The 24,438-nt window shown below is 43.4% G+C and overlaps 1 protein-coding gene and 1 long non-coding RNA gene across 3 annotated transcripts in view; one reads left to right on the plus strand and one right to left on the minus strand.

Annotated features, from left to right (window-relative positions):
• Window positions 1-9,167: 9,167 nt before the first annotated feature.
• Window positions 9,168-24,334, minus strand: LOC117708218 (uncharacterized). Its single transcript, XR_004606812.2, has 4 exons — window positions 23,336-24,334; window positions 22,446-23,185; window positions 15,324-15,490; window positions 9,168-13,765 (listed from the first exon to the last, which is right to left on the minus strand). It is a non-coding gene; the product is annotated as an uncharacterized LOC117708218 (long non-coding RNA).
• Window positions 23,071-24,438, plus strand: part of Mob3b (MOB kinase activator 3B) — a 182,640-nt gene continuing 181,272 nt past the window's right edge. The window contains exon 1 of one of the 2 annotated variants that reach the window (XM_034501679.2): window positions 23,071-23,210. The gene's annotated coding sequence lies outside the window, so the exon portion shown is untranslated. Of the gene's footprint in view, window positions 23,211-23,411; window positions 23,433-24,438 lie in introns of those variants that run through there. The other variant, XM_076935180.1, reaches the window with a different exon arrangement.

A 24,438-nucleotide genomic window follows, 5' to 3' on the forward strand; every position in this document is an offset into this window, starting at 1 on the left:
AACACTTGAGTCTATGAAGACCATTCCCATTCAAACACCACATGTGACTACAGAGAAATTCAATTATAAAGCAATTGTAGATATTAGGGAAACCTCAAAAGCCTAGAAATGAAATAGCACTTTCAAAAGGTGACATTGGGCTGCAGAGGTGACTCAGAGTTAAGATCTCTTGCTGTTCCTGCAAAAGACTGGAGTCTGGCTATCATCATCAACATAGATTAGGTCACAACAGCCAGTGCCAGGGGATCTGGTGTCCTCTTATGGCTTCTGTAAGCTCATGTACACACACACACACACACACACACACACACACATGTGAAAATAAATCTTAAAACAGTAATTTATAAATCGCTTGTGTCTTAGGGCAAGGGGAAATGGACTGAAGAACAGAAATGGAGACCTCAGAACATTCAGGAATGATTTTTATAAAGAGTAGAATTCACTCTGCCTGTGGTGCTTCCCTCCCCTCTAGCCCATTCTTCATTGATAATAGCACGATCCTTCTAATATTATGTGATTGCCTATTCTACTTAATGGCTCTCCATCATTTAAAGACTATATCCAAAATCTTAGCAACACACTGTGGGCTCACCCTTTTAGTCTTGCTCCCCAGGTCCCTAGAACATATTCCTTTTATCACAGTCTTTTATTACAGATCCTATTGCTTGTGCATCTCTCCATATATGCGAGGCAATAAGATCCAGACTTTGCAGTGTCTGTATTCTAGGACCTTGCATGGAGCTAGGCAGAGAGTGCATTTCCAGTGAGCAGTGCTTGGCTGAATATGATCATTGTAATCAGCATTTTCTTTTTCTTCTCCGAGAGAGAGAGAGAGAGAGAGAGAGAGAGAGAGAGAGAGAGAGAGAGAATAACTCTCTTTCAAATTGAGGAAATTGCTTTCTTTATGTAATTAGAGATTTTCCCCCACCCCAGAAAATCCTTCATTGAATTTGAGACTATACAAAACCTAACTCTAAAATTTCAAAGATCTTGAGCAGCGATTTTAATCTTTTTGAAGTAGTAATCCTCTGTCATTTTCTGGGCTGCATTTGTACCTTACTATATCTCATCTCTTGCTAAAATGTGCTTTTAAGATTAATTAATTAATTGATGAATTCCTAAGCACATTTCATCAGGCCAATTAAAGACAATGGAGGTATTCATCCATGGTGTGTGGACTCTGAAGAAATCTGATCTGGTATTTAGAAAATTGTTCCTGAGCTCGGAGTTGGCTCAAACTGGCACCTTCTGGCATCTGCTTGTGGGTGGGGAATGTGGAATGCTTTGAAAGCTGAATGATTTGTCAAGTTTTAAAATTCCCTTATGGCTAAAAGAAAACAACATTCATTGTTTAAAAACACTACTGCTTGCTTTTTCTCCTTTTCTAATCTTTAGAGCCTGAATCTGCAAAAACAGAGTATTTTTTTTCTTCTTCTTGTACCTCTCCTAAGACTTTTCTAGAGACAAAATGGAGTAGAAGTCTTTCTGTTGTGCTTCTTAGAATGTCAGAACAAATGAAGAAAAGTCATCTTTGATGTTAATACTGAGTTATATGAAGGGGTATATTTCTGTGTGCCGTGCCAGGCAAATAGAATTGTTGAGTGTAGGGGGTCCTTGAAATAAGACTTTGAAGCTTCTCTACTTCCTCAGGGAGTGACCTTATCCAAGATATTCAAACAATCTGTGCTATATCCCAATCTACCCTATACGGATACTACGGGAGCCTACATCATAGGGTTGCTTGAAGATTAAGTAGTCTAATGCATGTAGAATGTCTGAAGGCAATTGGTGCAGAGAGTCAGTGCACTGTAAAGTTGTGTTTGCAAATGGCTGTCATCATCATCATTATGATCATTAAGCTTTTTTTTTTTTTTTTTTTTTTTGTTTTGTTTTGTTTTGTTTTTCGAGACAGGGTTTCTCTGTGTAGCCCTGGCTGTCCTGGAACTCACTCTGTAGACCAGGCTGGCCTTGAACTCAGAAATCTGCCTGCCTCTGCCTCCCAAGGGCTGGGATTAAAGGCGTGCGCCACCACTGCATCATTAAGCATTTTAATGTAGAGTTCCTATGTCTGATAATGAAATCATAACAAGTCTTTCCTCTTGATTCTACCTGATACATACACCCTCAGTAGGAAGATTATCTTGCTAACATGACCCATCACTGCCTCAGTGCACAGTGCAGACCACTTCCTTAGGTAAAAATCACCTAAGAGTGTGCATTAGGTAGTATGCAGAGATCTCCTGTTTCTCAGATATGTCTAAGCTACTCCATGGTTGCATCTCTGCAAGCACTAGTGCCAGAAGGGTAACCGTCCATGAGGTGTATGGAGGGAATCTGGTTCAGCACAGCTCAGTTGCTGGTATTGATTCACACTTCTTGAGGCTGACATCGGGCAGTTTAGTTTAGGCATATTTAAAGTACAGTACAGTTGGATAGTAAGTTTCCTGGTGACAATTCACTCAAGCCCATGTGTATAACACTTAAGACATCTAAACCCTTTTCAAAGTACATATAGATGGGTTCTATAGATCGACTACATTTGTTATCTTACCAGCCTAGGGGAGGGTCTGGTACAGTCTCAGTCATACAGATGAGCACAGAGGTCATTCAGGCTATCGACTACCTACAGTCCTGCTTGTGGGAACTTGGGGCAGCCACAGTCATACAGAAAACACAGAGATCACCTAGATTATTAAATATCTCCAGTTCTGCTTGGGGGAGCCTAAGAAAGGCCCTGTTCATACAGATAGCACAAGGATTGCCTAGGCTATTAGTTAGCTCCATTCCCAGCCTTCTGGGGAAAAAAAGTTAAGCATCTCCCAGTGAAGAGATAGTTCTGGGTGTTTAACATTGCTGTTTGTTCTAGTGCTTATCTGTGAGCACAGGACTTTTGTGCTCCCAACTCCTGCCAGTCTTGGGCTCCCTGACATTTTTCATTCTGAGTAACTTGGCAGTTTTCTTCCTTTTGGTCATTTTTAATTTTAACTACATCTCCATGTCCAACCCATAATTCATTTATTTTTTCACAGAAGGCAGGGTTACCTTTTTAATAATAACTTTTTTCTTCTTCCTCTTATTTCTATTCATCTCCAACTCCTTCTCCTCCTTCTCCTCCTTCTCCTCCATCTCCTCCTCATTCTCCTCCTTCTTCATAGTGTGTGTGTGTGTGACAGAGAGAGAGAGAGAGAGAGAGAGAGAGAGAGAGAGAGAGAGAGAGAGAACACTGAGATAAAAGGACCACTTTTATAAGTTCTTCTATCTTTCCATCATGTTGAGACAGGTTCTGTTAGGCTGTAGGCTGCATGTTCCAGGTTAGCTCACTCAAGAGATTCCAGATAATATCCATGTCTCTGCCTTTTGTGTTGTGGTAGAAAAACAGACATTACAGATGCAAGTGATTGCATCTGGCTTTTTTTTTTTTTAATTGCATCTGGCTTTTTTTTTTTTTTTTCCAGGTTCTGAGGCTCAAATCAGGTCATCAGTCTTGCAAGGCAAAGACTTTATCCACTGTATTGTGTTTTTTAAAAGAGCCAGAATGTTTTATAGAGGGAGGTATGGTGTGATGGGAGAGGGTATCCTCCCTCTCTCTTAGTACTAGCCATACAATGGGTCTACTAGAGAATAGAGTTTATTTAGGGGCTTGAGAAGGGAGTAGATGTGGGGGAGAAAGGGAAGGGAAGGGGCCAGCCAAGAACACATGTAGAGAGAGGGAAGGAAAGGGAACTGGAGAAAGAGACAGAGAAAGAGAGAAAGAGAGACAGAAGGAAGAAGAGGAGGGGGAGGAGGAGGAGAAGGAGGAAGGAAGGAAGAAGCCAGTTAAGAAAGCTTGGAAAGGGGGGCGGGGAAGGGAGAAGGGGACTAAAGGGGCAGAGAGTCAGAGAGACAAAAGGGGCAGAGAGAGCAAGAAGGGGCCAAACAGTCCCTTTTATAGCAATCCAGGCCTACCTGGCTATTGCCAGGTAACTGTTGGGCGGAGCCTAGAAGGAATGCCAAAACAGTGAGTCATCCCTCAGGCCTTAGGATAATCTTTCTAATAGAAAGCACTAATCTCTTCATTCGTTTGGTTTTAAAAAGAAAATCTCTCAGTGACAAACTTTGACATTGACAAAGTCCACAATCTGTAAAGCAAGTGGAACCCTGATACCTGTCTGAAGCTTTCCTCCAATTCACTTTGCTTTATCACTAAACTTGTGCAGGAGCTGCTGCTGCTCCCTGGGGTTATCACTTTCTTCACCTACATGCATATCCACATATCTGTTGTACTGAGCTTAAGTGAGTCTTCCACAGCCTTCCTCACATTGGATGTGGGACATTCTAGACTTTAAAACTGCATGTACTCTAATACTTAATTGCCTGTGGCATAATAACAACCTGATGGAGAACTTACAGATCAGTTCAACTGCACCTGTAAGAACTAAATGTGAATCTAGAGTTGTATAGATTTGTTCCTTTTGCAATTTCACTTTATTATATATGTGAATGTATGTGTATTTGGGCAACTGTGTGCCACAGGATGTATGTAGAAGTCAGAAGGCAACTTTGGAAGTGTGTTCTTGTAAGAACGAAAAGTGAGATTTTTCAGGTCTCGGAATTTACTGCCCCAGATGTATTCTGTATTTGGGGAGGAGTACATAATTCCTGAGTCAGAGAATGCTTGCTGGATTAACATTCAGAAGAAGAAGGGAGAGGCTGATTAACATTCCTCAGACCACAGGGAAGAGAACCCACCTGCGGGTGAGGAAGGCCCAGAGCATTCTGCAGGACAGACCAATCCATGACACTTACAGACAAGGGAGGTCCTTGCTACGTCATTCCCCAAAGACGAATCAGTTTAAAAGTCACTGCTCTGCCAATCATATTGTGCCTAGTCACTGTTTCTGTAGTACACCCCTTAAACTGTATAAAAATTGCTCTTAACCTCAACTTAGGGTTCTCTTGCAGTCCTGGTACACCAGTGTTATTAAACCTCATGTTGTTACAACGAATCCTCTGTCTGTGTGTGATTCTGGGAGAGCGCATCCCCTGGTTTTAGATTTTACAGTTCAACACACCCAGGGCTCTTTTTTCATTTTCCTGATTGTATTTCTAGCTTAGCATTTGACTCATCACTGCATGCCGTGGCTTTGAGTTTGTCATGGTGGACTCTAAGATCCAAAATCAGGGGACACGCTTCCCCAGAGACACACACAGACAGAGGATTCGCTGCAACAACATGAGGTTTAATGATTCCAGTGCACCAGGGCTCCCTTGCATGCAGGCAAGAGAACCCTGAACAAAAGCTGGGAGCGGTTCTTATACAGAGTTTACGAGGGCAACCAACCACAAAGGCTGACCTTCTCAGGTCTGGTCTATAGATGACACAGATTCACACATTACTTTTATGACAATGAGTGTCTTCCGTTTGCCCAGGTTTATTACATTAAGGGCTCGGTTTCCTGACCCCCACCCATCTTGGGCTCCTCTCCTGGAATGTGTCTCCGTGCTCTGGGCCTTCCCCACCCACCCACCCACAGGTGGTTCCCTTCCCTGTGGTCTGAGGAATGTTAATCACCCTCTCCCTTCCTCTTCTGAATGTTAACCTAGCAAGTGTCCTCTGACTCAGGACTAATGTACTCCTCCCAGAATGTGTCCCAGGGCTGTGAATTCTAAGTTCAAACCGAGACCTGAATTTCTCACATTTGGTTCTTACAGTCACCCACCAGACTGTGAGCTGCACAAGACTGAGCCCTTGCCTCCCATATCACTGAATCCCCAGTAAGTTCTGAACAGGTGAATGAGTGCTAAGGTGAAGGGATTTATGGATCTCCACCGCAGATCTTACACATCATCATAATGATATCACTAAGCTTGCTACCAAAAGCTTACATTTATATGTAAGCTTTCCAAAATCATCATTTTTTTTCTCATTATGTATTCCTAGCTGATACGGCTCCTGCTATGTTAAACAGGCGATTTGGACTCACAGAGATCTGTCTCCTGAGAGTAAGAATAAATGTGTGGACCACCGTTCCTGGCTACCATTATGTTTTTAAAGCAATCTCTGACCATACAAAAGACACAACTCTGTGCTCTAAATGTTATTTGGGCTAGGTATGTAACTTGGTAGTGTTTGCCCAGCATACAAAGGCCCTAGATTGAATCCCCAACACAACAACAACAACAACAACAACAAAAAACCAGACAAAGTGATACACATCTGTATCCTAGTACTGGGGAGGTGGAGGCAGGAGAACCAGAAGTCCTAGGCCATCTTATGCTACTTTGTGAGTTCAAGACCAACTTGGGATACTTGAGCTTTTGTCTCATAAAAAAGGGGAGGACATGAAGGATGAAGGTAGGCAGGAAATGTGTTGAGGGATATAGGAAGGTGGGGGTGAGGGGTGATCAATGTATACATACAGATGTTGTCAAAGAGGCAGGGGAGAAAGTTAGTTTTTGCTAATATAGAACAAGCCACAGAGCTGCAAATTATCCTTGTACAAGGGCCATGCTAGTCTTGCTAAGGTGTTATTTGTAGGGCCAACAAGATGGTTCAGTGGGTAGGTAAAAACTCTTGCCAGCAAGCCTAACAGCCTGAGTTATATCCCCAGACTCACAGGATGGGAGGAAAAAACTGGCACAGGCAAGTTGTGCTGTATACCCACCCCATCCCTACACACAAATACACATATATAAAAATTAAAAGTTATTACAACTCCAGTAAGAATGTATACTGCTCTGACAGGGATCTGGAGGTCAGGCAGCATCCACATTTGGGGCTCACAACTTGAGCTGCCTGTAAAACCAGCTCAAGGTGAGTCTGACACTTCTGTTTCCTTGGGCAGGACACTTGTGTACAAGCACACACACACACACACACACACACACACACACACACACAGTTTTTAAAAATTGAAAATAAATTGTCTACGTTTCTATGTGAAAATCAGTTGTTAAAGGTATTTGCAAGGTAGTTTGGTGCATCACTTCAGGCTTTTTAAACCCCAAGTGAGGGTGCAAAGTTTAGCTTCCTGTTGGCTCTTAGATTCTCTGCTGCTGACTGTGGTGGTGCTAGTTGGCAGTCTTAGGTATTCTTTCTGGACGAGTATCCAGTTGGGCTTCCTCCCATGAACATCTGTGGGAGCAGCTGAGATGCATTTGCAGACTTCTAGCTGTATCATGGTACTCACAGCCAATGGAGCCTCTTCCCTCAGCGCTCAGTGCGCACGGGTGTGTGGCTGCTGTTGTTCAGGAGTGAGAACCTTTGATCTGCTTCAGCAGGACTCTCTCTCTAACTTTCATCAAACAGACTCAGCTTTTTTTTTTTTTTTTTCCTAGACACACAAAGAGGAGTCTAGACCTTCTCTAGGGAGCTAAGGGAAAAAAAAAAAAAAAAAAACTTAAAAATAACTTGACCAAGTTAATTCATCTGGCAAAAATAACCTCACTACATAAAATAAACTTTGGGGTTTTGCAATAGCACTTCCTGAGAATGTAAACAACCCCAGGGCCCACATGAGCTGAATCACTTGCTGAACACTAAGAGTCTCTGGCCCAAATTCTGCAAAAATAATGAACACCTTCTAAAAACTAAGGGTCAGTGTCTGGAGAGCAAGGCAGGGACAGAGGCATCCACACCAGGACAGATGATCTTATGACTACACACTGAAAGTGCTTTAGCAGCCTAGTGCAGGTGTGGAGATCACATGCACCTCGGGCCGCAGCATTCCCTAGGGAAAGCCAGAGTGTGGGCACTCCCATGAAGTCACAGGAAGCCCCTGCAGGTTTCACCATGTGTTCTGTTAACAAAATAATGGTTCCATTGAAACTGTAATAACACACTTGGCCAACAGAGCCCACACTATTATAATAACCACATACCCGGCCCTAGTTTTTCAAGCATTATGACAATATTATGTTCTTTCTACTGAAGCCCATACTGTTCTAATGTACTTACACTGAGTTTAGGTACTAGAACAATATTTGCTATATATAAGATGTGCAATCATAATTTGTATTTGCAAAGCTCTCCTTCAAAGCATTTTCTCATTGTTGTGTGTACTCACCTCCCTTTAATGTGGGGAGCATTTTGCCATTTCCATGTTTTAGGATGAACAAAATTTGGGAGAGATGCAGAGAAAAGGGACCATTGGTTTTTTTTTTTTAAAGGTTAGATGCCTCTGAAGTACTTGCAATATCCCACAACTGTTGGAAAGATTGGGATTAATCTTGGCAGTATATTTCAGGTATGAAAAAAAAAAATCATAGTCAAATTAACAACCTGCTTATGAGTCAGGTACTAAATCACGGCTATGTGCCAGGCCCTTTGTGGATTTTTTTTCTTTGTAATTTAACCTTGATAACAGCCTCTTAAAGTGCATATACCCAGGGTAAACGGAACACTGGAATATAAATTAAATGGCTGCAGTGACATGCTAGACACTTCCACAAACACTCATTATGGTAGTTTGAGTAAAAATGACCCTCGTGGGCTCATATATTTGAATGTTTAGTCAATAGAAAGTGGCACCACCTGAGAAGGCGTGGCCAGCCTTGTTGGAGTAGGTGTGGCCTTGTTGGAGAAAGTGAGTCACAGGCGGTGGGCTTTGAGGTTCCAAAGGCACAAGCCAGGCCCAGTGTCACTCTCTCTCCCTGCTGCCTGTGGATCAAGATGTAGAACTCTCAGCAGCTCTCTCAGCACCATGTCTGCCTGCATGCCACCATGTTCCCCTCCATGACAATAATGGACTAAACCCCTGAAAATATAAGCCAGTCTCAGTTAAACACTCTCTTTCATGAGAATTGTCATAGCCATGGTGTCTCTAGCAATAGAGAGCAGCAAGACACTCAGCTTTTCTTCTTTTTCAACCTGGAAGTTGGATTGTACTTCCCCTTACAGAACCCATCATGACATGACTCTGGCCAAGATGCCATCAACAATACATATCATTGTTAGATGGGAGGGTCAAGGAACAGTTGAAGACTATGAGGGCATCTTCCTTCTTGTGGTTCCATGGTGACCATTACAAGCTAAATTCCACATAGAATCTGCTAGAGCAGTGCCCTGTTCCCATTCCATTCAAGATATTAAGGTGTGCATGTCACATAGTTTGCACTTTAAGCCACCAAGTTGGGGACGCAAAACAGTCATGGCTTTGCACAGGAAAAAGAACCAGTAAGAGATAATCTCTAGATAGCTTTAGAAGGAGGTTTATTGTGGAAATTATAGAAATTGAGGAACATGTTTCCAGAGGCTGAATAATTCAATCTGCCATTTTCAAGCTAGAGATATAGGAAAGCCCATGGTGTGTTTCAGCCTAATGGCTGCTGATGGATGTACTGGGTAGGAATGAGGATGCAGTCGGTATAAGTCACACAGGACATATGCCTAAGAACCCAATGCTCTAATGTACAAGGATATGGGAAGTAGATCATCCCAGCACCAGAAGAAAGAACACATTTCTCTATGGACTCTTTTTATCTCTCCATTATAATGCCCTTACACATTTGGATCAGAGGCTGATTCAGGTGCTCATCTCTTTCTGAAATAGCCTCATAGACACATCCAGAGTTAATATTTAACCAGCTTCTGAGCAGTGCCTAACTCAGTCAAGCTGATACATGAAATTAACCATCATAAGGGGGTTGTTTCTACTACAAAAAGTATCTAGAAAACCAAGTCAACTAGCTGATAAGAAAAAAACTCTTCCATTGTATAAAACTGGGTTCTCCAGAGGAACAGAACTGATAAAATGTGTTATAAAAACAGCGTTATTGAATTGGCTTACCTAATAAGGACTGGGTAATAGAATTGTTGGGGTCCACACTAGCCCCACGTTGGGGTGGCCAAAATAATGTTGGGGTCCACACTAGCCCCACGTTGGGGCGGCCAAAATAATGTTGGGGTCCACACTAGCCCCACGTTGGGGCGGCCAAAAAAACGTCGGAGCCCAGGCAAAATGTTGAGGCCCGGGCCGACCCACGTTTGGGCGGCCACTGTATCCCGGCCCAAGCTGCCGCTCCGGTCTGCGGGTCGGGGTTCAGCAAGAGCGAGGGTAAGGGCAGACTCAAAGAATAGAGACCAGATAAGGTGTGATTCAATCCCGTTTATTCTTCAGTCTCTCTTCCTCTAAGTGTCTCCTTCTCTGTCTCCTCTGTCTGCTGTGTCTGATTCTGTCTGGAGCCAAGTGTCTTCTACCTAATGTCTGATGTGTCTGATTCTCTGATCTCAGTCTGATTCTGATCTGTTCTGTCTCTGCCTTTTATATGTCTCACTTCTAAGCCACGCCTCTAAGTTACACCTTTAATCATGCCCTTAGGTCTTGTCTTTAACTCTGATCTCTATACTTCTAAGTCATACTCTTAAATCACACACCTTTAATCTCACGCACCTTTAATCTCACGCACCTTTAATCTCAAGGTAACTAAACCAAGATTATCAGAGTGTGCTCAGCTGTTGTAGGCTATTGTAATCCAAGTCTCATGTCAGGGTATATGGCTCAAGATGGCTGCAAAGCTGATAGCCGCTTTCTGCTAAAAGTCGGCCCCCAACATAGAATAATTCCTAATAACATTCTAGAAAAGCAGAGAACGCTAGACACTTCAACCATCTGAGTTCAGTGCTGACTGCCAGGAAGCTCTCTGGAGAACTGCTGATATTGGGCCTTGATAGGGAAAAGAAGCTGGAGTGTGATGGTAACATATGATAGCAGCAGGTATACACACTCCGACTCAGAAAAGGATATGCTTGCAACTCTCATGCAGGTTGCCTTCTTCCAACTTCTGTCTAAGCCTCCAGCCCCTTGGACAGTGTCAACCACATACAGGATATGTCTTTGCTCTCTTCCTCCGAGTCACATGCCGATGTATCAGTCATCCCTGGAAATAGCCCCCATAGATACACAGAGACGCATTTCCCCAGAACCAAACTCTTACTCCAGTCAAGTTGACATCCAAGACCAACCATCACAATTGCCTTGGCCATATCATCAACTACCATGCTATTTTTCCTTCCAGGTGGAGAATGACAGCTAATTGTCTTCTATCTAACTTCAAAAGAAACATGGTCTTCTATAGTGACAGGAACTGAAAGCCCTTGAGGGGCTGGCCAAGACTGTTGGGTAGCATAAACAAGGAAGACGAAAACAGTCAACATTGTTCTGTTTCCTTCCAGGTGTGTTTAATCTACATTCCGTATTTTCTCCAAGGAAGTTCTGTGTAGGGGGTGTTTCTTAGAAGGGTCCCCAGTTTGCAACTGGCCTCTGCTCCAGGGTCTCTCTTCACTGGAGCCCGGGCTTGTTTCCTGATGGGTCTCACAGCAACAGCCTTGTCCTCCTCAAGGCAGAGCACATACATGAGTCTTACGACTGTTGATGATTAGAGGGCAAGCAGTTTATCTGGGAAATGATTCTAGGAATTGGAAAAGAGAGATGAGACCACCTGGAACGTAGAGGGAAATTTGAGGGTTTTGCCTGAATAACTTTGTCATGAATGGACTTGGCAAGCGGCCACTCCATACAAGCAGAGTTCATTTCTCTTTGGTCTTTAAGAAACATAAAGATCCTTGTTTATTTAGTGACTCTGATTCCCACTTCATTGTCCCTGAGGGTGTTAGCCCCCCTCACTGAGGCAGACACTGTTCTTGCTCCTGCACCGAACAAGCTCCTGCAGCTGTGGAAACAGGCTTGTAACAGACAGTGAAATGATACCCGACGTGCACTTGAGATCTTGGAAGCCAGCCATTTTATAGATGCATGGAAATCAGAGATGTGTTCAGAGCTGTCAACTGAGCACCAAAGATGTTTGCTCCACCAAGCCTTAATCCCCAAACACTCATAGCAATCATATAGGGCTGGCAGATATGAGGAGACACAAAGTCATGAGTACCAGCACCAAAGAACTACACGGTAAACTTTGAGCAAATTTCCAAAACTCCGAAAACTACGTAATATACTTATCATCCAAGATCATTGGGAAGATTAGATATGATGATGTATATGACACGTCTTATCTAATCTGATTAATCATGATTAGATATGAATCTGACAATGCTCAGCATAGTCCCTGGCACATAGTAGATGCTCAGTAAGCATTGGTTCTCTACGCTCTATCAATAAAGCCTTTAGAAGAAGATGTGAGGGCCTTGAGGAGGGACATCATTCCAACTCTTAATGGTGTTAAGGCTTCTCCTACAAGATAATTGTGTTAAAAGGCTCACTGTAGCAAGCTAAAGGCATTCTACTCAAAGTAGCTTAAAACAACAGGGATACTTGACTTTTGGTTCTGTTTCTAAGTGCTATTGAATATAGAAGTTCCAACAATGTCATCAATTATTTCTCTTGGTGTCCCCTCAGTGGCATCTCCTTTTCTTTTCCCCTAGAGATGGGTTCCTAGATTTGAGAATGGTACAAGAACCCCAGTGTGCATCATTCTTGGTTGGTGGTCTCAATGTTGAACTCAAGTATAAATTCCCAGAAGGGAGGGCTCCTTCAGTTGCTCCCACTTCAATTATGACAGACTGAAAGTGGGGAGGAGGTTAAAAGCCACTGTAGCTTGTTGCATCGTATGGTCTGTGGTAGCATGTTCCTGCCAGGTGAGGTTATAGGGAGGGGTTACAGGCAAACACCAGTCACTAAGACAAAGTGAGAGGCAGAGCTTAAGTAGGGGCAAGAGGGCTTGACATGTCTCTAGTTATTAAGAGTGCTACCTGAATATGACCCTGTGCTGTGTAGTTTTATATCAACTTGATACAAGCTAGAGTCAGTTTGGAAACAACCTCAACTGAAAAACTACCCCTACAAGATTGGCTTGCGGCCTAGGCTGTGTTACAATTTCTTGATGGATGCTGTGGAAGGGCCCAGCTCTCTATTGGCAGTACCACTTCTGGGTTGAAGGTCCTGAGTGCTATAAACAATCAGGCTGAGCTAGTCAGGAGAGGCACACCTGTAAGTAACATTCCTCCATGGTTTCTGCTTGCGTTCCTGCCTCATATTTCTTCCTGCCATGAGTTCTTGCCCTAACCTCCCTAGTAATAGAAGGTTTCCTGGAAGTGTAATAAAAATAAATGACCCTCCCCAGGCTGCTTGTGGTCCTGGTGTTCTATCAGAGCAGTAGAAACCTGACTCAGTCCCTACAGTCACACCACCACGTTGGAGAGGCGGGATTTATTTACCGCCCTCACAGTGCCAGCAGAATCACTGAGTATAGCCTGCACTGAGCTTCAAAACAGAACTCTTTAGGACAATGGAACGACTCAGCACATTCATTTGGTATCAAACAAAGCCTGGCTGTGTCACCCTGGTCCCATGTGCCCTCTTCAGAGATGTAGCCTGGGCTTTAGGAAAAAGAAGCAAGGAATGTCATGTCAGGGTGGCTCACACTAGGTGTTGTGAACTAATACAAAGTTCTGAGCCGCAAATGTATGCTATGATCTGAACCTGGGTCCTCTGGAAGAACAGCAAGTATTCTTAATTGCTGAGTCCAGCACCTTGTGGTTTTGTTACTTAATTAATTTGCTAATTAATTACTTCAACACAGGGTCTGCCTTAGTTAAAATTAATTAATGTAAAAAACATAACTGAAAGTTTTCAAAGATTTTAATTACATTTTTACTCACACAAGAATTCATGCACATGTTCAATATTATGGAACACATGTGGAGACCAAAGGAGACGTTGCAGGGGTTGGTTCTCTCCTTTTACCATATGGGTTCCACATCATCAGGCCGTCAGACTCGGTGGCAAGTGGCATTATCCACTGAACCATCTCGCTGACCCTAATTGAAAGTCTTTTGGATAAAGAAGTAAAATGAAAAGAAAATGAAATTAACTATTTCTATCTCTTGAAGAAAAAAAAACTTTTACCAATATAATACACCTTTTGTGTGTAGTAACAGCATAGCATTTTAAAATATTAAAACCAGGATCCTACAATACATGCTGATTAATAACATGCATTTCCTTCTTAACTATCAGCTCACTCTGTTTTTATTCATTGTTTTGGTTTGGTTTGGTTTTTGGTTTAACGTATTTTGTACTTTTACTTTAAGATTTACTGGTTGGTTGGGTGTGTGTGTGTGTGTGTGTGTGTAATGTGTGTTGGTGCCCAGAAATCGCCCTGGAATTGTGTGTGTCCCCCTGGAACTATAGCTATAGGCAATTCTGATGTGTATATGTATGCTATGATCTGAACCTGGCACCTCTGGAAGTGTTTCTAACTGCTGAGTCATCTCTCTATCCCCTTGGGTTTGTGTTACTTAGTTATAAACTAATTACTTTAACACAGGGTCTGCCTTAGTTACTTTTAATCACTGTGACCATAATCCCTGAGGTGGACAGCCTGAGTGTGGAGTGGTTGATGCGGCCTGGGAGGCATGGCCCAGAGACTTTGTGCTGAGAGGAGTGAACTGTGAAGGCTTGTCAGAGCTCAGTGAACAGGAAGCAGAGGAAGCAGGCCAGAATCCAGAACAAGTATAACCCAGCCCTGGGGACCAAGTTCTGTAAACCAGGCCCCATGTCTTAAGAGATCCTCACTAGCACCACTGTTTGGGGACTAGGTGATCAAATACCTGAACCTAAGAGGGACAGTGTAGACTCAAAGCATCCCAGAATCTCACCGTGTTGCCTAGACTGGTCTCAGATTCCTGGGTTCAGATAGTGCTTCTGCCGCAGGTATATGCCTCACATGTGACTGTTCATGGTTTTGAGAACAACTTCATGTTCCACTGTCAAGCTATACTAAGTATACTTAATCAATCCTCTGGTGGGAGATACTCATTTATCTGCTGGTTAAGTCTAGCCAGGCGGACACTTTGGGTGCTTCTTATGAGCATCATCAAACAATTAAATTTAGCAATTAAACCAGAACCAGAGTTTTACTGAAGAAATGAACTAATCCATCTAGATGTTATTGCTCAAGAGTCCTTGGCTCAGCTTAATGATTCTGTTGACAGGGCTCACACAATTCAGCTAAGCTACTTGTGACAGACAGGAGAAGGGGAAGGTCAAGGAAGTAAGTACCAGGGTGTTCTTTCGAAAATCGACTAAGGAATGGGGAAACTGAAGATCACGTAAAAGAGGCATGGCTGACAAGCCTCTCTGAGGAAGGAGTTTTTAAAAGAAGATTACACCATACTCCTATGTCATTAACTGGAAAACTGGAAGAACTGTAGCCTTTGGTTGGGGAGGCAATGGAGTAGGAACTGGGATAGTATGGGAGGAAGATATGCAGGTGACTACCATGATTACTGGCTAACAGGGACATAGAAAACCCACTCACAAAACAAGAAAAGTGCCTGGATTAGGAACCCGGAATCCAGTGTTACTAACAAGCTGTGAGAATCCTACCGGTGGCTGATGTGTCATGGCATCCATTTCCTTGGGTGCATGAGACCTAAGACCCCTTTCAAGCCTGGGACTCTCACAGCAAGCATGCTTTCTCTTGGGCTTCCCGTACCGATACAGTCCGAGCAACAGTGCTGAGTAACTTTAAATGAAAAGATGGGTAGCATTTGCTGGAAAACAAAAAGGAAACGGGGAGGAAAAAGGAGGAATATGTAATTGTATTCACTTTAAAAAAAACAGAGAATTAAAGTGTTGATGCATCATGTAGTTGTCAAAATTTCTCATAGAGATAAGACATCGAAAACAGGAAAAGAGGAGAGAGGAGAAAGGAAGGAAGGAAAGATAGATAGAAGGTTGGAAGTTGTCTCTTCAGAGATTACTAAGTATTGGGTAGTTAGAATTAGAACAAAATCAATTGAAACTTTACCAAGATTATTTTCTAAAAGATTTTTCCTCCCTCAGAGAAGTTTTTTTTTAGAACCATTAATGCCCAAAGCAAGTCTCACTATCCACATGGAAATCCCATACTTACTCAACCCAAGGAGCTTTCTCAATGGTGGGGCAGCTTCCTATGAGGAAACTGATATTGCACAGTGGATCAAATCAAGTTGAAATCTTGAGAAAATATGGGTTGACTAGATTGAACAGCTCGAAGGAGAAGATAGGGTGATCCTAGCTTATTCCATCTCTTGCCTTAATCATGATGTGAAAGAGAAGATTTTGTTTATTTTTTGTTTATTTTTTATTTCAGGACAGCAGATGGTGGTTTGGAGAAGTTCCCGGTTCATCAAAAGCCACCTTCCTACTGACAGCAGAGAAGAATGCTTCCTTTATTTCTTCCCACAGGCCTTGGCACACAGGAGAGCTAAGGAGCAGTAAGACTTTGAGGAAGCATATTTGAGACCCTCACAATTTTCCTACTTGGAGGATCAGGGAGCATTCTGTTAAGTTAGAAGCATACACAATATAATCCTTATGTCTCTTTCTCCCTATTTTTCTGTATTAATTGCTTTGAGAACATGGTTTCCCAAATCCATTGAGCATATGGTAGTCTGGCTGTCCCTTTTGTGAAAGGTGGTAAGGCCACATTCTAGAAGTAAATTTGGAGGACCAGGCTAAGCCCTCTTTAGTTGTGACTAGTTCTCTCCGAAAGTATCTCCCCTTGCATTTTTATCTCAGCCAATGTGCTTGATAAGAGAATTCCTCTCCATTATTCTAGGTACTGAGGCAGACCACCAGTGTAGCACTGAGAAAAGCATCAGGCTTGTATCTTAGGAAAAGTCCATCACTAAAGATTCAAAATCTTAAAAAAAAAGAAAAAAAAAAAAAAGAAAAACAAGGAGTCTATAGGGAGATTTGAAGTAGCATGGAATCACTAGGAACAGTAAAATAAATTCTATGATCACAAAGCAAATTCTTCTTTCAATGAAATTTTTGAAACCTATCTTTGGAAGAGCATCCATACTATCCTGTAGAATGGAAGGGTGTTTAACTGCCCATCATGATTCCACAGTGCACCACCTCAGCAGCTGTCTTTGCTGTGGGTCCCACAGGGTTTCCTAGCTCCCAACTCTGACCTGTCTCTGCTTAATTATACTTCTGGGAATGTGATTGGTGTAATTTGGAGTTTAGAGAAAATTACTACAGATCTGGTGTCATCTTTAAATGTTAACAAAGGTGTTGGCAGAAAACGTGCTTTTGGTAATATACAATAGGTCCTTATAAGTCATTTCAAACCATGCAATGATCATGCATTACTTCCATGCTTAAGAGGAGCCATGCACACTTATTTCTGGGACCCAGCATTCATTACCATAAATTCTGTCCTCACAGATGCCGTCATAAAACAGAGGTTAATCTCGTGAGCCCTGTGATTAATCAAGGCTCTTGAAACACAGAGTGAATGAAGATAAGAAGTGGGTGTGGCCTTGCGGTTGAATACTTGCTAGGTAATCACCTAGATTTGTGAACTCTCTTTGCTTGAGCTAAAAATTCTTGAGAAGGCATGCTGTCTGTTATTTACTCCCTGGAACAATTTTAGATAGTATACTCAGATGACAGCAATACTGAATAATCAAATTCTAACCAAACACATACATGATAAACATGGCTGTTCAAGCAGTGTGACCACGGGTCCATTCTGGTGAGTGATGAAGCAAGCTTGCTCTTTACTTTTCTGTGCGGTCATCTGACTCTTAGGAGGTTGCCATGGTGACACTTTCCCAATACCTTTTTCTCTTTGAGGGGAAGCTAAAAGGAAGTGGTTTGGTAACAGAATCTTTCTCAGATTTTACTCATACACCATTGAAGTAGTGCAAACCTGTCATTCAAATTAAAAACCTGTACATTGCAAATGGTAGAGACTATCACGTGCTGACTGGGACAAGGCAATTGAAGTTTATTTAACCTGCACCAAACTACTTGAAAATGTTCTTTTTGTCATGAGTTGCAGAAGATGGCATCCCAAGAGACATCGAAGCTTCTGGATTCAGTGTCTCATACATTACTTACCTTCATGAGGGAGGGACTACACGTGTGAGAACTGTGCTGAGAAGACCAGCTGCTGGCATGTCTTGAGCATTTATCAGGGGTTAGGCATTTGCTGAACATGTTATGTGCATCTCTGATCCATCCATACAGCTACCTATATGACTATCCCAATTTAGTCTCAGGTCACCGAGATTCAGCCGAGGTTTGACTCACAACTGGCTCTGGAGGTGAACTCTTAGTTGCCACACCACCTTGTCTCTCTGGAATCTTTCAGATGGTATGAACCTGGTCCCTTTCCTTTCCCTGGAAGACCTTACAATTAAGATTCATGAGTCTTCTCCCTGTATCAAATTCTTTGGTTATATTCCAGGCAAAGCTAGAGAGGACTCTTTGGAGCAACCCCAAAACTGACCATGTTGTAAATTTGGACAAATATGCATTTGTGGCATCATCACATGTTAAGACACATGGAGCAACTACGGGCATAAAGAGCAGGACTCAACATTCCAGTCTTACTAGTTGTGTAATCTTAGGCAAGTTACTTCCTCTGTGAAAGGGAAACGGTAGCACTCAAGCTTGTTATTCTAGCTTGCCTTCTGTGTTGCTGTGATAACTGCCATGACCAAAATCAACTTGGAGAGGAAAGGATTTACACTTCCAGATCACAGTCCATCACTGCAAGAAGTAAAGGCAGGATCAAGCAGGAACTAAAGGAGAAACCATGGAAGGATGATATTTACTAGCTCAATAACTGGCTCATGCTCAGCTAGCTTTCTTATATGGTTCAGACCCACCGACCTAGGAATGGTGCTGCCCATAGTGGACAGTGTCTTCCCACATCAATTACCAGTCAAGATGGTTTCTTACAGACATGGTCACAGGCCAATCTGATCCAAACAATACTGACATTTCTTCCCAGTGTCTCCAGTTGAAAATTAAAAAAAAAAAAAAAAAAAAAAAAAAAAAAAAAAAAAAAAAAAAAAAAGCAAAAGCATTTGTCCAAAGGTTACTAACAATAGCTGCTCTTTTCAAACCTTATACATCTAAGTATACCAAGTTGTACTCTAAACCCCTAATTATGGGCTGAAAATCATCCCTTTAAAATGTCAAAAGTAGAGACTGGAGCAATGCTTTGGTGGTAAAGTATTTTGGCTGCTGGTCCAGAGGATTCAGGTTCAACCCTCAGGACCTACATGACAGCTCACAACTGTCCCAGGAGATCTAAAACATTTCTCTGTCCTCCAGAAGCACCCTAAGTACACAGTGCACTTATATACATGTCGACCAAACACCCATACACACAAAATTTTAAAAAACTGAAAATGACAACTAATGTCCTTTAACAATTTACCCAAAAAGTTGATTTTTTTTTCTCTTGTACTTCTCATCTTTTGAGTTACAGCTTCAGATGACTTTTTAGCAGGTGCTTCAGGTAACTTTTTTCCATTAACAACTGTTCCCAAAACTTGTGAAGTCTCCTTTAGTCTTCACTCCAACATTTGGTATCCCAAGCCTTGTCTAGCTACACAACCAGACCTCTGGTGGAGATTGGTTCTGATACTTTGATTCAATCAGGAACTTGCATGTCCAAACAAGTCCTTGTCCCCAATTGGTTTTTGATTGATCGATAAAGACTCCAGTGGCCAATGGCTGGCAAAGGGAGATGGGACGGGACTCTTACAGTTGTACAGGTTAGGACACAGGAAAGAGGAAGATCACCATAATGTGGTATGAGACAGATAAGATTTCCAGTTGCAGGAGGAGATAAAGCCAACCAGCCATGTGAAATTTCAAGTAAGTGGCCACTGGCCACTTCCCCATTGGGCCTAGGGTAGCAGAGGGAAGGTTAGAAGTGCCATTGAGCTAGATAGCATATTAAAAATAAGCTAATGTGTGTGGTTTTCATTCATGGATCCAAAGATTCCCTAGGTGGTTGGGTAGCTGGAAGTGCAACCCAAAGGGAGCACAAAGCACTGTAGCTAAAATTGCCGTTATAGAACTCCATACCTAGATTCAGAGCATAGCTCAAATTTTTTTGTCTTCCTCCATCTCTGCTTCATTGTAACCATGCCTACCAATTCCAAGCTCAGCTCAACTCTCCCATCCCAAGGATGGGCACAATTGTCTCCATTCCATTGAATTCCCTTGTTCCAAGCTCCATAGAGAGGTACGGTCGTTTTTTTTTTGTTTGTTTGTTTGTTTTTTTGTTTTTTTGGATTTTTTGTTGTTGTTTTCCTATTCTAACACTTCTCATACTCTTCTTTGTGTTCTCTTCTTACTCCTTCTAGATTATAAACACCATAAGGACAAGATCCAGAGCTGCCTGTTGCCCCAACGATAGCAGCAGGGAGATGTGAGGGTTACGACATTAGCTTAAGTCGCAATGCCATTACTGTCTATACTGTCTTCTAAATCTTGACCACAGGTAAGTTACCTTCATTATAGAACCTATCCTAACTAACCTGTACTTAGCATATAGAGATCTTGTGAAACGTGAATGAAATGTTTTATGTCAAATGCTTAGCAAGTATGTGCCACTTTTTTCAGTTCATGGTAGAGATTAGATACTACAATGTTTGCAGCCAAGTAGTCTTTGCACTGATTAACTTAACAAGATTTTATTGGCTGTTATGTTAGTCTGCTTGGGCTGCCATATCAAAATACCATAGACCAAGCAATATACCAAGATATCACTTTTGGAGGCTGGGATGTAGAAGGCAGCAAGCTTTTTTCCTATTGAGGGGCCTCTTCGTGGCTTGCAGATGGCTGCCTTCTTGTTGTCTCCTTGCTTAGAGGAGAAAACATTCTCTCACACTCTCTGTTCTTCACCACGTCCTCTTCTGCATTATTATTTTCCTCTTGATCTTCCTTTCTCTGCTATTAATCTGATATTAGAATCTTATCAGTCCCCATGACTCCTTCAGTCCTCAAAACCTTAACTCTAAATACTTTTGAGAGTTAGGACTTCAACATATACTTTTTAAGAGGACAGAACTCAGCCTGGCAGTGGTGGCACATGCCTTTAATCCCAGCACTTGGGAGGCAGAGGCAGGCAGATTTCTGAGTTTGAGGCCAGCCTGGTCTACAGAGTGAGTTCCAGGACAGCCAGGGCTACACAGAGAAACCTGTCTCGAAAAACAAAAACAAAAACAAAAACAAAAACAAAAACAAAAAAGGACAGAACTCAGTCCATATTAAGGACCTGCACATTAAGTGACTAGTCTAGCTACACAGCAATGGATAAGATAGACAAAAGTCCCTGTTTATATTTTTTCTACTAAGATAAGGTAAATTAGCATTTATAGACACAAAAGTGCCTGCCAATTACATCGCATATGTTTATAACCTGTGCTATATCATATTACCTCCTCAAAGGGAATTCAGTTGCAGATGGGACTGAGTTTGCTAAACGGCTGACCTTTCCACAGAGAGAGAAACCTGGATGAACCATATGCCATCACTTAAGACTATACTGCTTTTTAAAAAAATGTATTATGAGTGTTCATGTATATGTGCCTATGTGAGTTTGTGTGCACCGTATGCACGCAGGTGCCTGTGGAAGTCATAAGGGATGTTTGATCTGCAGAGTCTGGAGTTATGGGTGATTGTGAGCTACTGGCAGTGGGTAACGGAACCAACTTCGAGTCCTCTGGAAAAGCAGCAAGTGCTCTTAACTATTGTACTGTCTTCCCAACTCTGCTCATTTTGTCCTTAGCTTTTTTAGCTTTAAGTTTCTGGCTTTTTCCCCCATAGAAAACGAATATGGGGAGTGAACAAGAAGCAGTATTTGGTGTGTCTTGTGGTGACGCATTTCATAGAGAAAACTGGAGGAGAGCATCTGAGTCCGGGTGTCTTGACGGGGGATAGATAGGGTGGAAAAGCGAGGCCTCTGAGTGAAGAGCTAGAGAGAAAAGGGTAGACGCTGAGCCATGCATGATGTGACTGAACAATTCAGAAGACTCTCCCGAGCAGACGGCATAACAAGTACTAAGGCCCCAGACAGGAGTTTTCCAATTATTTGTGTGAGCCAAGAAGGGCATCACATATAGAGAGACGTTTGTGAAGGAAAGGCTAACAGGAGTGGGGCAAGGAAATCTATGTATATATCTCCTAAATTTCACCTAATTTACTTTCATTCTTTTAAGATTATAGTAGAAATTATGGAACATAATAGATAATCAAGTCACTTGATACTACCCAATCAGTGTGCATTAAGATGTTCATAAGAGAATAAAAGCGGGTAGAAAAATCCACTTCATTTTTTTCTTTCAGTTCATGTTTGAAGATTCCTACCAAGAACTAAGAATATGTCTCATAATTGTTTTACTCTTAACCCCCCAGCGAGGTAGTTATGACGTCCAAACATTTTTTTTTTCATGAGTTAATGCTACTTTCCGAGGTGTTTCAGTCCGTCCATGGCGTTTTATAACTGGCAGAAAATTTTGGAGAAGGTTAAGTCTTTTGGCCCTTCCTGGGCGCCTTGGAAAAAAGCTTTTGTGGACTTTAGTTGGAGGTGTCTATTGCTGTGATAAAACAGCATGACCAAAAGCAACTTTAGGAGGAAAGGGTTTATGCGGCTTATACACAGTCCACCATAAAGGGAAGTCAGGACCGGAACTCAAGGCAGTTAGTTACCTGGAATCAGGAACTGAAGCAGAAGCCATGGAGGAGCACTGCTCACTGGCTGGCTTCTGTGGGTTTCCTTCACGCTGGCAGCAGTTTCTGGAACAGGAGAAAAAGAAGCGGTTTCCTCCAGCCCGAGCAGAGATGCTTGCAGATCCACGCGAGGCGCTTTCTTATACACACTAAGGCTACCTGCCCAACAATAGCATCATCCATTGGGCTGGGTCCCCCCACCAATCATTAATCAAGAAAATGCTGGAGAGACTTATTAATAGACTATCTTATGGGGTATTTTTAAAATCAAAATTCCCTCCTCCTAGATATATCAAGGTTGTGTTGAGTTGATAAAGACCAACCAGGACAGCATCTTTTCTAGTCTGACATCTTTCTAGCTACACTGGGCAGCCGATCAAAGTTGAGAAACTGCTCCTTGTCTCAGGCTCTTGTGGAGATTACAGGATCCTAAAGGCAACACGACTCCTCTTGCCCCCGCGTAGTTGCCTTCCCAGAGAAGGCCACCAGGGGACTCCGCTCTGAGCCTGTGAGTTGCAGTGGCGCCCGGGCGAGCTGCGCGGCGCGCTGGGTGCATGTGGGGGCCGCATCAGAACCGTGGCCGCTGCATCTGGAGTCACGCGTGCTGGCTAGAAGGCCCCTCGCGTGAATCTGCAAATATCGCTGCTCGGGCTGGAGGAGCTCACTCTGTCTCTCCTGCTCCAGAAGCTGCTGCCGTCGTGAAGGAAGCTAACAGGGCCCTAGGCAGAAGGTTAAAACCCCACGGTAAGAGATTCTTTAAAGAGTGGGGAGGACGCGCTGTCGCAGCTTCCCGCTCCGGATTGTGCCCAGGAGGGCCGAGGTGCGGGACACATCTAGGGAGGATCAATCGTGCGGATCCCTGTCCTCACCCCTCGTCCGCGAGCTTCCGGGGTTGGAGTCCGGTTTAGCCAGTGCGGGCTCCTTGGCTTCTCTCTGCCTCCGGGTACGCACTTCCCCGGCTGGAATGTGAGTCCAGTTCTCACCCAGGGGTCTGTGGCTTTGATCTGAAATACACCCCTTCCCTCCCCGTTCAAGGTGCAGATCTCACCCGGAATCCATTCGGAATCTCAGATGCAGGTGGGGTGCAGATCGGCCCGAAGCGGCGGGAAGAGAAACTTTTACAAAAGTGCATATGAGCAGGGGGACGCTCCTGGGCTCCTGGATCCCAGAGCAGGCTCGGCATGGGGCTGTGTAGGCAGGGCTACAGCGCACAGTCTCGGTTTATCTCACCCCCCCCCCCCCGCCGCCCCCTCCCGGCTACCGATGCCTCATGAAGGGAGGGTATTAAGAATAAACACATTTTGCTTAACTTTTGGACCAACAACTGTCAAACATCTGGAATCATTGCCCCTCCCTTTCCTGCACCAGAGAAGGTGAAAACTAAACTTTCCCTTGATTTCTCCTCTCCACCACTGGACCCCCAGGATGGGGTGGTTAGTGGTAAGGAGCTGCCCCCGCCTCCTGGAGCGTGGCAGAGGCTCTAGACCACTCAGATCTCTTCCAACCCCCTTTCAGACCCTCTGCAAGTCTTCCCCACGGAGACGGGGCGACAGAGCCATTTTCGTGTAACCCGGTGAATGGCCTTTTGTTTCTCTGCGGTTCCACTATTGTTGCGCCTCTAACATCTGGTGGGGCTCCAGCGGGGAAGGAAGTCCCTTTCGCCGCTCGGAGGCCTTCCACGCTGGCCTTTGCGCGGGCTCGGGTCCCGGATCCCCGCTGGGGAAGGTCGGCGTTCGGGACTCGGCTAGGCCGTCCCCACCCGGGGCTTGCGGTTAGAAGGCGGAGGGAAAGTTGTTCCTAAGCCCGCCTCCTAGGCTGCTTGTGGCCCAGGGCGCATTTCTCAGATCTTATCCCCAGTGAATCTGAGACGAGTGAGCGAGAGAGTGGAGGCAAAGTTCTCGAAAACCAGGAGATCTGCGAGAAGGTCCAAAGGACTTCCAGTGGCGAGCTAAACGCGTGTGGAAGGCCCACA

The sequence above is a fragment of the Arvicanthis niloticus genome, chromosome 5 (genome assembly GCF_011762505.2).
Source record: "Arvicanthis niloticus isolate mArvNil1 chromosome 5, mArvNil1.pat.X, whole genome shotgun sequence".
Lineage (NCBI taxonomy): Eukaryota > Metazoa > Chordata > Mammalia > Rodentia > Muridae > Arvicanthis > Arvicanthis niloticus.